The sequence below is a fragment of the Pseudophryne corroboree genome, chromosome 6 (genome assembly GCF_028390025.1).
Source record: "Pseudophryne corroboree isolate aPseCor3 chromosome 6, aPseCor3.hap2, whole genome shotgun sequence".
Lineage (NCBI taxonomy): Eukaryota > Metazoa > Chordata > Amphibia > Anura > Myobatrachidae > Pseudophryne > Pseudophryne corroboree.
Genome location: NC_086449.1, coordinates 574,592,005 through 574,605,390, shown reverse-complemented (window position 1 = coordinate 574,605,390; position 13,386 = coordinate 574,592,005). Strand labels below are relative to the sequence as shown.

The 13,386-nt window shown below is 47.2% G+C and overlaps 1 protein-coding gene and 2 pseudogenes across 2 annotated transcripts in view; 2 read left to right on the top strand and 1 right to left on the bottom strand.

Moving 5' to 3' along the window:
* Positions 1-13,386, top strand: part of KDM3B (lysine demethylase 3B) — a 308,304-nt gene that overhangs the window by 288,693 nt on the left and 6,225 nt on the right. The gene's annotated exons all lie outside the window — the stretch shown is intronic.
* On the bottom strand, positions 152-270 carry LOC134937612 (5S ribosomal RNA; annotated as a pseudogene).
* Positions 2,881-2,999, top strand: LOC134937611 (5S ribosomal RNA; annotated as a pseudogene).

The window sequence follows — 13,386 nt, the reverse complement described above, 5'->3', positions numbered from 1 at the left end:
TGGGTATATATGTCAATTACTGCCTAATTTAGGTAAGTAATGTATCTCTTATGAGAAGGACTTGAGAAAGGAATGAGTGACAATAGAGAAGGCTGAATAAGCAAGATGAATCTGCTGTCAGTGTTAGACGCTGAGCATATCCGTCCAAAGACTTCTACTGAACTGAGTATTCCTCAAGAGTCTCCCACTTGAGTACTAACCCAGCCCAACACTGCTTAGCTTCCAAGATCGGAAGGATTCGGGCGTTGCCAGTGTGGTATGAAAGTAGAAGAAATATTCAATATCAAAAGCTCTGGAATCACTGATGAGAGTTCACGAATGGGGAAGGGAAAAGGTAGATGTAGATTGAAGAGGAAAATAGGGGATCTGCTGCCAATGTTAGACAGGGATAAGTACCCCTGAATCAATGGTGAGAGTCCTGAAAATAGGGAAAGCCAGAGACAACAGAAGAGTAGAGGGCACAAAAGCTAATTTGTGATGAAATTATTATTGGTCAATAAGCTCACGGTACAATGAATAATATTCCAAAACAGTAACTGTAATTGGATATACCTTTAAATTATGGATACATAAAGTATCTATAATGGTATTGATACTGAGTGCCAAAGGAGGCTCATTGTACATGAAACAAAGATGTCATTTTAGATCATTAGAAACATACTGGCAAATTGATATCATGTGTCTCCCAAAGAGATATCCTATGTGGAGAGATGTAACAAGGTAGCTAATTAATGGCAACAATTGTATGATGTAAAATGCAAATAAAGTTGCTTGCTTTCTTGTTACAATAATAACAAAGCTGCAGACATGGGTAAAATAACTGGAACAGACAATGCTACTATAACCAGTCTCTCCCAATAGATACTGGGAAACAGAGAGAGGGGGGGAGGGAAGAAAAGAGATTCTGCGATATAAAAATTAATATACAGGTTGAGTATCCCTTATCCAAAATGCTTGGGACCAGAGGAATTTTGGATATCGGATTTTTCTGTATTTTGGAATAATTGCATACCATAACGAGATATTATGGTGATGGGACCTAAATCTAAGCACAGAATGCATTTATGTTTCATATACACCTTATACACACAGCCTGAAGGTAATTTTAGCCAATATTTTTTATAACTTTGTGCATTAAACAAAGTGTGTGTACATTCACAGAATTCATTCATGTGTCATATACACCTTATACACACAGTCTGAAGTTCATTTAATACAATATTTTTAATAACTTTGAGTATTAAACAAAGTTTGTGTACACTGAGCCATCAAAAAACAAAGGTTTCACTATCTCAGTCTCACTCAAAAAAGTCCGTATTTCGGAATATTCCGTATTTCGGAATATTTGGATATGGGATACTCAACCTGTATCAGATTTTATAACTGACCAGGGCTCTGATACTCTATTAGATCCACAATGTTATATATCAAAAGATAACAAGCCGCTATATATCAACAGCCTAAAAAGGACAAGTCTATTTTAGAATCAAAAAAGACTATTATTGTGATGAACTTAATGTAAATCAATATTATGAGGCAATATATATAACGGACATAGGAGTTGATGCCAGTGAGAGATAAAATATGATTATGCGGATATTACCCGGGATGAGGAAAATGGTCAGTCACTGGTAGCAGGCAGAGTAAAGTGTATTCAGAAGATGTCCTGAGTCACAATCCAGACATATCTCAAGTATGGAGTCCAGCACGTGCTGAGATTGTGCACCACGATGTGTCCACAGGGCCGGACAGTCTCCCGTGATGTGTCCACAGGGTCGAGCAGTCTATCGGATACGTGTAAGAGATGAAGTCTCTGTATTTTGGGTGGAGCGCTGGGTAGCAGGTGTAACGTCACGGCGGTGTTCTCCGGAGAACGGGCGAAACGCGTCTTCCATACCCCACTGCCTGGGGTATAGCCGATTCCAGATTGCCTGAACCCTGCACAGCTCCGTTTTATCCAGCCGCCAGATCCACGGACCGCCGCACACCGCCGTGACGTGACACCTGCTACCCAGCGCTCCACCTGGCATCAACTCCTATGTCCGTTATATATATTGCCTCATAATATTGATTTACATTAAGTTCATCACAATAATAGTCTTTTTTGATTCTAAAATAGACTTGTCCTTTTTAGGCTGTTGATATATAGCGGCTTGTTATCTTTTGATATATAACATTGTGGATCTAATAGAGTATCAGAGCCCTGGTCAGTTATATAATCTGATATATTAATTTTTATATCGCAGAATCTCTTTTCTTCCCTCCCCCCCTCTCTCTGTTTCCCAGTATCTATTGGGAGAGACTGGTTATAGTAGCATTGTCTGTTCCAGTTATTTTACCCATGTCTGCAGCTTTGTTATTATTGTAACAAGAAAGCAACCAACTTTATTTGCATTTTACATCATACAATTGTTGCCATTAATTAGCTACCTTGTTACATCTCTCCACATAGGATATCTCTTTGGGAGACACATGATATCAATTTGCCAGTAAGTTTCTAATGATCTAAAATTACATCTTTGTTTCATGTACAATGAGCCTCCTTTGGCACTCAGTATCAATACCATTATAGATACTTTATGTATCCATAATTTAAAGGTATATCCAATTACAGTTACTGTTTTGGAATATTATTCATTGTACCGTGAGCTTATTGACCAATAATAATTTCATCACAAATTAGCTTTTGTGCCCTCTACTCTTCTGTTGTCTCTGGCTTTCCCTATTTTCAGGACTCTCACCATTGATTCAGGGGTACTTATCCCTGTCTAACATTGGCAGCAGATCCCCTATTTTCCTCTTCAATCTACATCTACCTTTTCCCTTCCCCATTCGTGAACTCTCATCAGTGATTCCAGAGCTTTTGATATTGAATATTCCTTCTACTTTCATACCACACTGGCAACGCCCGAATCCTTCCGATCTTGGAAGCTAAGCAGTGTTGGGCTGGGTTAGTACTCAAGTGGGAGACTCTTGAGGAATACTCAGTTCAGTAGAAGTCTTTGGACGGATATGCTCAGCGTCTAACACTGACAGCAGATTCATCTTGCTTATTCAGCCTTCTCTATTGTCAATCATTCCTTTCTCAAGTCCTTCTCATAAGAGATACATTACTTACCTAAATTAGGCAGTAATTGACATATATACCCATGTAGGACATACAACGTGATTTTCAGGCTTATAGTTGAATATATAGCATTTTCAAGCTTACAATTGATAATAATCAGCATTTTTAAACCCAGGCAGCCTAGAACTATCATTCAGTATTCATACTGTTAACATCTGTTCTATGTTCCCCCACCCTTCCCCCCTTTCTTTCTTTCGATTGACAAAATATCCTACTACTATTTTATTGTTAATAAAAACTATATCTTTTAAACATTCTCGTTTCTTTTGAGACGGCCATACATACATATACAAGAGTGCGCCCACAAAAGAGTCTTCCTTTCTCTCCTTTTTTTGTGATATATGTAGATATGTATAATTATATTGAGATATATATATATCTACATATAAGAAAAACTGCACACATTTACATAACTTGCATAGTCCTCATTAATGGTGCCGCAGTCCCATAAAAATGTCATGCTTCCAGCTTGTAACAAGAGAGAAACCAGCACACCACCAGTTTTAGAGCGAAAGTGCTTATTTCTTCTTCGTCCACTAGGGGGCACAGGGATAAATGTTGGGTATAGGAAGGCAGAGGACTGAGTCCGGGCACCAATGAGTTACAGAACTCTTCCCAGCTGCCCACAGTCGTCCTCTCTCCCATATCCCACCCGCTGACCGCGGCCCGCCAGTTTTCTTTTCTTTGGTGCACGGCAGGAGCTGGGCACCTTGCGGTGGGGAGCTGAACTTGGCTCCCGGTTACAGAATGGATTCTTCTGAGTAACTGAGGCATCCCTTGGATCCCTGCATAGTTACTCCTTCGCACGGCGTCTGTGAATTTCGCCGCAGATCTTCAGGTAGCCGCACACTCCCAGAGCCCGCAGCTGCGACTGGAGGGTAAGTTGACCGGCTCCCATGCTCCAGGGAGCCGTGACGAGGCGGCGATCCATCCTGTGGGTGAGAGCGCAGGGTGCATGCGCAGTGCAAGCCCAGGTTGCTGCGCTTTGTCACTAGACCACCAGGGCATTGGCACAGGCACAGTAGCTGCGTCCCTGGGGTCCTGTTGCCTGAGGGGGAGGGAGTCCTTGCCTGTAGCTCACCTCACCCCACCCCACCCCTGGGTCTCGCATTTGCAATGTATTCTGCTTGCCTGATGGCTGTCTCCTCCTCCTTCTCAGTTCCCCTCCCTTAGGACGCTGGGCAGCCATTTTAGGCACATTGCTGATCCAGTTTGAGGATCCCTCAGCTCTTCTCTCCTCAGTTCCTCGCTCTTGCAGCCTGGTTCTTCGCCTACTCCTTCCTGCTACTTGGTGGCTGAGTTGTTGAGTATAATTTATTGAATCCACCCCCTGTGCTTTGAGAGTTTACTGTGTGCATGTAGAGTGTCTGTAATTCTGTGCCACTCACTAATAGGAACAATCTATTGCATTGACCTCCTATGATATACCTTACCCCATTTATATAGGGAAAGCTGGTTTCCTCATTTGCACGGTTTGTTTTCTGCTGTTATTTTAATTTCAGTGTAGTGACTGCCTTGTATTCTGTTAACATATCTGCCAGAAACAAGGCTAGCAAGGAGGTCACTCCTCCAGAGCCTCGTACTTGCATGGTCTGTGTCACTATTATTTCTCCACAGGAACCAGATAATGATGACTTATGTGTCCGCTGCTTCACGTCATCTAAGAATGTGACACTGGTACAGCCGTCACCCTCTCCTGAACTGTTTGGGCGTCGACGTTGACACAGGTAATGTCTCAGCTAGTTGATCGCCTGGCAGCTCCGCCTCTTGCTCCACTGAAAGCTGCGGCCAGCTGAGCTCATGCAGGAAGGGCCACTACTTTCCATCCTCGGATGCCTCCGCAGTCGGTACAGGGCTTATCACAGATGTCAGCTTCTGTTCAACAGCCTGCTAGGCGTAGGTTGCCGGCCCGTGATAGTTCTACTTAACTGGCCCAGTCCAATCTTGAGTTGGTGTCTGACCCGGAGAACACTGGGTCAGCTAATTCCGACCAGGAGTCTTCTTCAGTTACGGAAGAGTCTCTGTCTCTGACCGATGTTGAGGCTTTGGTTCGAGCAGTCAGGTCAGTACTTCAAATTGAAGACTCTGATCCAGCTCCTAAGGATAATGCGCCATTGTTTAAACGTCAGAAAAATGAATCAACCCAGTTTCCTTCCTCCGCTCAATTAGAAGATCTCTTAGAGGTTGCATGGGCTGAGCCTACCAAACGTTTTCACGTGTCTCAGCACATGGCTTCCTTTTACCCACTACCTCCTAAAGAGCGTGCTACAGTAAGTGGGAATTCCTCCTCCAGTGGACGCCTATGTGGCCAGATTGGTGAGATCTTCAGTCCTTCCCATTCCGGATATGTCTTCCCTAAAGGACCCTACGGATCGGAAGTTGGAAGCTTTACGGAGTACGGCTTACTTGCATGCTGGTGTGGTGGCCCATCCTGTCCTGGCCTCAGCCTGGGTTACCAAGGCCATCGATAGCTAGGCAGAACAGTTGGAACAAGGACTTTAGTCTGGTACTAGCAGACAGGAATCGCTCGCCCACGTGCTAAATGTAAATGTTAAACAGGCTAGCACCTGTTTGGGGAAAGCAGCTATGGATACCGGGGTCCTAACCTCCAAGGTATCTGCTGTAACTATAGCTGCTAGACGTGCGCTCTGATCCTGGCGTGCTTATGCCAACTCAAAAAAGGCTCTGGTGGCACTTCCCTTTTCTGGAGATGCTCTCTTTGCGCAGGGTCTGGACAAGATTGTCACAACTTTAGCGGAAGCCAAGACCGCCTTCCTTCAGCAGCTCCGTCCAAGACCAAAACTACATTTCGTTCCTTTCGCCTGCAGGGAAGAGCTAAGGGTCAGGCTTCCTTACTGTACCAGGCCCCATCCAAAGGAGCCAAGCCCCGCGCTAAACAGCCATCTGCCACCAGACGCCCAGCTCCCAAGCAGACTGAGAAGCCTACCGAGTGACTGGGCAGTCCTCCCTCTGAGGGACCCCAGTGTGGGACGCTGACTTCTGCGGTTTGCTCCATTATGGCTGGAGATCACGTCAGACACTTGGGTCAAGGACATCGTTTCTCATGGGTACACAATATCCTTTCGGAAGCGTCCTCATCTCGGGTTCTTTTCCACAGGTCTCCCAGCAGATCCGGGGAAAGCAGAAGCTCTATGTGAATCTGTTCATTCCCTTCTGGCCTCCAATGTGACTATCCTGGTTCCTTAGTCCCAGAAGGGACAGGGATTTTATTCAACACTGTTTCTGGTGCAGAAGCCAGATGGCTCTTACCACCCTATACTCAACTTAAAGTCATTGAACAAGGCCACTTTCAACATGGTGGAGTACGCACAGTTTTGTTCGCGACCTTTTCAGTTGAAAGTGCTAGCCAAATGAAATGGATCCCACCTGCACATCGCAGGACAGTCCATTGTCCTGTCCAGAGAACTGCGGTACTTCCTTCTGTGGTGGCTTCTTTGGTCCAACCTGGATCTGGGATGCCCCTTTTGGATCCTGCTCACCACGGATGCCAGCCTGCAAGCTTCCTATCAATGTGCTGGAGCTCAGGGCCATATAGAGAGCCCTCCGAGTGGTGCGATCTCTCCTTCTAGGTCGACCAGTCAAAATTAAATCGGACAACGCGACCACAGTCGCTTACATAAATCGACAGGGTAGCACCCGCAGTCGCAGGGCAATGCGAGAGGCAACGCACATCTTCCGTTGGGCGGAGCGGCATCTTCCCGCGCTGTCGACAATATTCATCCCGGGAGCCCTCAACTGGGAGGCGGACTTTCTAAGTCGCCAAGACGTGCATTCCGGAAAATGGGCCCTCCATGCAAAGGTCTTTCAGTTGCTGGTTCATTGTTGGGGACTTCCAGACATCGACACAATGGCGTCTCGGCACAATCACAAAGTTCGAAGGTTCTGCACTCGCATAAGAGATCCGGCAGCCTTCTTGGTGGACACCTTAACAGTTCCATGGGAGTTTCCAATGGTATATGTCTTCGCTCCAATGCTGCTGCAGGTACTTCGCAAGTTCAGGCTGGAGGGGGCACCATGATTCTCTTCGCCCCAGATTAACCACATCGAGGTTTGTACGTGGATCTGCAGAGTCTCTCCATCGACTCCCCGCTCCGTCTTCCACAGCGGCTGGATCTTCTGTCCCAGGGCCCGTGTCTACATCTGGCTCTCGCCAGATTGATTTTGATTGTGTAGCTCTTGAGACATCTGTACTGAGTAGGACTTTTCTCGGAAGTTTATGTCGACCATGCTTCGAGCTAGGAAACAGTCTTCATCCCGAGTTTATCACAGAGTCTGGAAGGCTTTCTTCTCTTGGTGTTCCCAGCGGCAGTTTAGCCTGTGGTCTTTCCACCTTTCATGGCTTTTGACATTTCTCTAGTCGGGACTTGATCTGGGTCTTAGCCTTTCCTCCGTCAAGGTCCAGGTTTCTGTCCTCTTCCAACGTCGGCTGGCTCACTTGCCAGGTGTTAGGACCGTTTTGCAGAATGTACTCAATCTACACCCTCCATTTGTGCCTCCGGTTGCTCCGTGGGACTTGTCGTTGCTTTTTCGGATCCTTCAGTCTGCGCCGTTTGAACCTCTGGACAAGGTCGAGTTTTAATGGCTCACGTGGAAAACTATTTCTTTTGGCCATTTCCTCGGCTCGCCTGTTTCTGACCTCAGCGCCTTATCCTGGTGCTCCCCTTTTCTGTTGTTCCATTCGGATCGTGTGGTTCTGCGGACCCGGTTAGGTCACCGGTCTCTAAGGTGGTCTCCCGTTTCCACATCAATCAAGAAATTGTGGTTCCGCCATTTCTGCCTCCTCTGCTTTGGAGACTACACTAGACGTGGTGCGGGCTCTGGATTTATGTCGACCGGACTAAGGACCTCCGCAGATCGGACACTTTGTTCGTCCTCTGACTCTCACAAGCGGGGATGCCTTCTACGAAACAGTCTATATAGCTCAATGGCTCTGTTTGACTGTCCAGCATGCCTATACGGCAGCCAGTCTTCCGATCCCTGCGGGGGTTCCGGCCCATTCCACTCGTTCTGTTGGTCCTTCTTGGGCTGCTAGCCAGGGAGCCTCGGCTGAACAGCTCTGCAAGGCAGCTACATGGCCTACTGCTGCCACTTTTGTCAGGTTTTATGCCTTTGACACTTTTGCGTCCCAGGGCACTGCCTTCGGGCGTTGTGTTCTTGGCGTCCAGGAGCGTTCTCACCCCTGAGTGGACGGCTTTTGGACGGCCCAGCAGCTCTCTCTATGCCCCCTGGTGGATGAAGAAGAAAATAAGATTTGTTTTTACCTGGGTAAATCTTTTTTTTCTTTGAGTCCATATGGGACACAGGATGCCCTCCCTTCACGCACCTTTCTTGCTAGGCATTGTTCCTATGTTAGTGGGTGTGTACAGTTGATAGCCGTGCATGGCTCTGTATGTGTGATAGTCTTCCTTCCTCTTTTCCTCGCTACTGCCGGGATCTTGCTAACTAAAAACTGGCAGGCTGCGGTCAGCGGGCGGGGTATAGCAGAGAGGAGGACTAAGGGCTGCTGGGAAGAGTTCTGTTACTCTTTGGTGATCGGGCTCAGTTCTTTGCCTTCCTATACCCAGCGTTTATCCCTGTGCCCCCTATGGACTCAAAGAAAAAGACTTACCTAGGTAAGAACATAAATCTTATTCTTTACTTAGTAGCAGCCATAATGTCACATAGCATAATAGTATAGACAGGCATAGTACTTTGCACAGCCATTTTTGCAAGATGCCATCGGTATGGACCCGATGATTGTATCGGTGGTATAGACCACTTTCCTCAAGGGCACAAATAAATACTAACAAATGGTTACTATATTAAGGGGAAATGGTGCCTAAACAGCCAGCCAAATCATACCTGAGTACAAGACAGATACACTGGCTGTGCAGTTGGCAGGAAGGTAACACTCATCGGATCCTGGCAGCATGCGGCGTATAGTATCTTCCGGTACAGTGGTATCAGGAGCTAGGCCTGGCACAGCTAACAGGCTATCGGAGGTGACTTAGCATGGCCATGACATCATGTATAGTTGTTTTTTTTAAAATCTATATAAAGGATAGAGAGAGAGAGATATAGATAAGGAGATTTATGGTAAGAACTTAGTTATTAAATCTTTCTGCGAGGTACACCGGATTCCACAGGGAATTACATTGGGATGTAAAGTTGGATCTTGATCCGTGGCACCAACAGGCTAAAAGCTTTGACTGTTCCCAGGATGCGTAGCGCCACCTCCTTTATATCCCCGCCTCCAGGCACTGGAGCTTAGTTTTGTTAACCAGTCCAATGCAGTAGCAGGTAAGAGAGACAACAGTTAGTAGCCACAGCAATCCACATTCTCGCGACAGGAGAAGGTACATGCGGCTAATGCCATGCAAACCCAAAGAAGCTAAGTGCGTCAGGGTGGGTGCCCTGTGGAATCCAGTGTACCTCGCAGAATGAGATTTAACAAGGGTAAGTTCTTACCATAACTCTCCTTTTCTGCAGCAGTGTACACTGTGATTCCACAGAGAATTATATCGGGGATGTCCTAAAGCAGTTCCTCATGGGAGGGGACGCACTGTAGTGGGCACAAGAACCCAGCATCCAAAGGAGGCATCCTGGGAGGCGGAAGTATCGAAGGCGTAGAACCTTATGAACGTGTTCACGGAGGACCACGTAGCCGCCTTGCACAATTGTTAAAGGGTTGCACCACGGCGGGCCGCCCAAGAGGGTCCAACAGACCGAGTAGAATGGGCTTTGATGGTAGCAGGAGCTGGAAGGCCAGCCTGTACATAAGCATGTGCAATCACCATTCTAATCCATCTGGCCAAGGTCTGCTTATTAGCAGGCCAGCCATGTTTGTGAAAACCAAAAAGAACAGAGAGAATCAGTCCTCCTAAGCGAAGCTGTTCTCTTCACATAAATACGGAGAGCCCGTACCACATCCAAAGACCGCTCTTTGGAGGATAAACCAGGAGAGGTAAAGGCTGGAACCACAATCTCTTGGTTAAGGTGGAAAGTTGACACCACCTTAGGCAGATAACCAGGGCGAGTTCTAAGAACTGCCCGGTCACTGTGAAAAATCACAAAGGGTGACCGACAGGACAAGGCACTCAAGTCGGAAACCCGTCTAGCGGAGGCAATAGCCAGCAAAAACAAGACCTTAAGGGTAAGCCACTTAAGATCCACAGACTCGAGGTTCAAACGGAGACTCTTGTAAGGCATCCAGAACAACCGACAAATCCCAAGGAGCCACAGGGGGAACATAGGGAGGTTAAATCCGTAAAACACCCTTAGTGAATGTATGAACATCAGGCAGAGTCGCAATTTTTCTCTGAAACCAGACAAGGCAGAAATATGAACCTTGAGGGAGGCCCGACGAAAGCCTAAGTCTAGGCCCTGTTGCAGGAAAGCCAAGAGTTTGGCAGTACTGAACTTGTATGCATCATAATTTTTAGCCGCACACCAGGTGAAGTAAGAATTCCAGACCCTATAATAAATACGAGCTGAAGCCGGTTTACGGGCTTTCAACATAGTTTCAATGACCACCTCAGAGAATCCGTTGGCCCTCAGAACTGAAGTTTTAAAAGCCACGCCGTCAAAACCAGTTGGGCCAGATCCTGGTAGACACAAGGGCCCTGAACGAGGAGGTCTGGGCATTGCTGAAGTAGAAGAGGACGCTCTATCGAGAGACCCTGCAGGTTTGAGAACCAATGCCGTCTGGGCCACGCTGGAGCTATCAGAAGTAGTATTCCTCCTTCTTGCTTGAACTTCCTTATTAACCCTGGGCGGGAGTGACATCGGAGGGAACACGTATGGCAGGCGAAAGTTCCATGGAATTGCCAAGGCATCCACGAACGCTGCTTGAGGATCCCTTGTCCTTACTCTGAAAAGCCCGGAACCTTGTGATTGTGTCGAGACGCCATCAGATGGACCTGGTAGGCACCACTTGTCCACTAGATGTTTAAATACTTTTGGATGAAGGCTCCACTCTCCGGTGTGTACATCCTGAAGACTGAGGAAGTCCGCTTCCAAGTTGAGGACCCCCGGAATGAACACTGCCGAAATGGCTTGCAGATGGCGTTCCGCCCATAGAAGAATCTTTGACACTTCCATCATTGCCATGCGGCTTCGAGTGTCGCCTTGATTTGTGTACGCCACCGTGGTGACGTTGTCCGACTGTACTTGAGCAGGCCTGTTCTGTAGCAGAGGCAGGGCCAGTTTCAAAGCATTGAACACTGCCCTCAACTCCAGAATATTTATCGGGAGGAGAGATTGCTCCCTGGTCCATCGACCCTTAAGAGAGTGTTGCTCGAACACCGTGCCCTAACCCCGCAGACTGGCATCCATCGCTAAAAGGACCCAGTTGGAAATCCAGAAGAGAGGGCCCCTGCTCAGTTGCTGGCCCTGTAGCCACCAGGTCAGTGCCAGGCGAACCTCCAGAGTCAATGAGATCATGTGAGTCCTGATCCGGTGTGACAGGCCGTCCCATTTGGAAAGGATTAACCTCTGCAGAGGGCGGGAATGAAATTGAGCGTACTCCACCATGTCGAAAGCAGACACTGAGCCCTAGTACTTGCATCGCCGACTGTATCGACACACGTGGGCGAGATAGGAAGCATCTTATCTTTCCCTGAAGTTTCAGGACTTTCTCTGGAGACATGAACAACCGTTGGTTGTGGGTGTCCAATAGTGCCCCCAGGTGCACCATGGTCTGAGCAGGGACCAGTGAGGATTTCTTCCAGTTGATGAGCCACCCGTGGGCTTGCAGGAATTGGACCGTCGGTTCCAGGTGACGGAGGAGAACCTCTGGAGAGTTCGCCAGGATCAACAAGTCGTCCAGATACGGCAGGATCCTGATACCCTGATGGCGGAGCATAGCCGTCATGACCGCCATGACCTTGGTGAAGATTCTCGGAGCCGTGGTCAGACCAAAAGTTAAGGCCTGGAATTGAAAATGTAGGCTGCCAATAGCAAACTGCAGGTATTGCTGATGCGATATGGCAATAGGAATATGCAGGTAAGCATCCTGTATGTCCAGGGATACCATATAGTCTATGGGCTCTAAAGCCAGAACAATAGAGCGAAGAGTTTCCATACAGAATTTGGAAACTTTCACAAATTTGTTCAATGACTTGAGGTTGAGAATGGGCCGGAAAGACCCATTCGGTTTCGGAACTAGAAACAATGTTGACTAGTATCCCCCTTCCTCTCTGAGCCAGAGGCATCGGCACTAATCACCCCTGTGTCTAGGAGGGATTGTACCACCACATGGAGTTTTTGCTTTTACCGGATCCGAAGGGATGTTTGTTGAACAAAACTGGCGAGGGGGACATTTCTTGAAAGAGATGGCGTATCTGTGAGTGACGACTAACTGTACCCAGGCGTCCGAAGTGGTCTGTAACCATACCTGAGCAAACCACAGAAGTCTGCCTCCCATCCTGGGGTCCCCCAGGACGAGAGGACCGCCCCGTCATGCAGCAGGCTTGTCTGTTTTGGAAGCAGGCGGACGGGCAGCCCAGGAACGTTTTAGGTTTGGGCTTAGTGGATTTGGAAGTGCGAGCCTGTTTCGGGTACGCCTGACCCTTTTGCTTTACTTGGAGGTCGAAAGGAAGTACTTTTAGCCTTCGGAGCGGAAGGATTAGTACTAGGCAGACGGGCAGTCTTAGCAGATGCTAAGTCAGCAACAATCTTGTCTAGATCCTCCCCAAAAAAGAGGTTTCCCTTAAAGGGGATCACCTCCAAGGTCTCTTTAGAGTCCAGATCTACAGACCAGGACCGCAACCAGAGAATTCAGCGAGACAGAATGGACGTAGTAGAGTCTTTGGCCGCCAGGACACCAGCATCAGATGCCGCCTCCTGAATATAATGAGAGGCTGTAATAATACATGAAAGACATTTGTCTTGCATTATCAGGAAAATCAGACAGTAGTTCCGCTTCAACTCCCTGAAACCAGGCTTCAATAGCTTTTGCAGCCCAAGAAGCCGCAATAGTGGGCTTATGCATAGCTCCTGCAAGAGTGTAAATAGACTTCAAGCAACCCTCCACACGCTTATCCGTTGGTTCCTTCAGATAGGTGACTGTAGTGACAGGCAGAGCAGATGACACCACAAGACGCGCGACTTGTGAGTCCACCGACGGCTGTGTTTCCCAAAAAGAGGAGAGTGGCGGGGTAGTATGTATGTGTATATATGTGTATATATGTATGTATATATATATATATATATATGTGTGTGTATATATATATATATATATATATATATATGTATATATA